Source organism: Anneissia japonica, unplaced genomic scaffold (genome assembly GCF_011630105.1).
Source record: "Anneissia japonica isolate Jap-2015-1 unplaced genomic scaffold, ASM1163010v1 scaffold8322_len84185_cov191, whole genome shotgun sequence".
Taxonomy (NCBI): domain Eukaryota; kingdom Metazoa; phylum Echinodermata; class Crinoidea; order Comatulida; family Comatulidae; genus Anneissia; species Anneissia japonica.
In genome coordinates this window covers 1-1486 of record NW_022700376.1, presented here as the reverse complement: position 1 = coordinate 1486, position 1486 = coordinate 1, and positions in this window count along the sequence as shown.

Below are 1486 nucleotides of genomic sequence, written 5' to 3'. Positions count from 1 at the left end.
GAGAATTGATTTAGCTATAACATACTCACAGGTGGGAGACAATCAATCAAGATAAGCGAGTACGTTCAAACGAGTATAAAAAGTAATAACGTCATAAATAAAAATTCAATTTTTTCTTAATTCAAATGGTAATATGATGACGTCACAATGTCCGATCAGCAAATATGATCTATAAAATCGTATCTACAACTCATGTGCTTCAGAATATGTAATAAAAATTGGGGGTCACCTTTCATCCTATGGAGCTATAACTGATTAAAAATATTCATGGTTTTATGCATATATAAATGTTGACCCACACGTACACGCACGTTAAGTCGCGCGAACGGAAAATTAACGTACCTGACATTCAACCTTGACCTGAAGATTATGCTCACTTAATATGATCCAGAAATGACGAATGGTTAAGATGATATGGGCTCATCAACGTTTTGAGGAAAGAAAGATATGGGGGTCAGAAAAAACAATTTTTTTGACCATGATGACGTCATCAAAATGTAAAAGAAGTCAAATATATGAAAGAATTGTCTCAGCTATAACATACTCAAAGTTGGAAGACAATCGATCAAGGATAAGCGAGATACGCTCAAATGCGTATTTTCAAAAATGACGTCATAGCTATAATTCACTATCTTTGAATTCAGGTGCCAATATGATGACGTCACAATGTCCGATCAGCCATTATGATCTATAAAATCATATTTACAACTTATGTGCTTTCAGAATATGTAATAAAAATTGGGGGTCACCTTTCAACCTAAAGAGCTATAACTGATTAAAAATAGGTCTGATTTTAGCATATTTTCACTGTATATCGGCACAAATCCGTGCAAAAATACCTATATTTGATGCGCACGTACGGCATTGCTATTGGCCAAAAGATGACCGAAAAGAATTCAAGTTTGTGAAAACAATGTCAGGAACCCAAACTATGTGAAAAAACATAGTGTCTAGCTTCTGTACGTGCTGCGCGCGTAAAAACGCGCGCACGTAGTGGAAAATTTTACAAAAAATTGAAATGCTCAAAATGGCCTAGAACGTGCTCTAATTTAGTTAAAAAGTGATTTCGAGCATTTTGACGCACGCGTGCGCGCGCGTTATAAAGTGCACGCGTAAATTTAGGGTACGGTACATTTAACATTAACCCGAAGTTAATGCTCACTTAATACGATTTCGAAATGGCAATTGGTTAGGCTGATATGATCGATAATGTAAAAACGCAAAATTGCGCGTAGATGAGGTCACGCATGACTGAGCGCGTTGAAAAGCTTACCATGGCTATTCCAGACCAAGCCAAATGTTCGCTGACAGCGATTGTGCGTAACTCATGGCATTTTTTGAGATATCGTGCGAACAGAAAAGGGGAGAAAGAAAGAAGAATAAAAAAAAGATGATGATAATCCTGACAATAACAAGAGGTGATCCGCTAACGTTAGCGGATCACCAATAAATATTTTACGGAATCCGTTCCTGAAATATACAAATA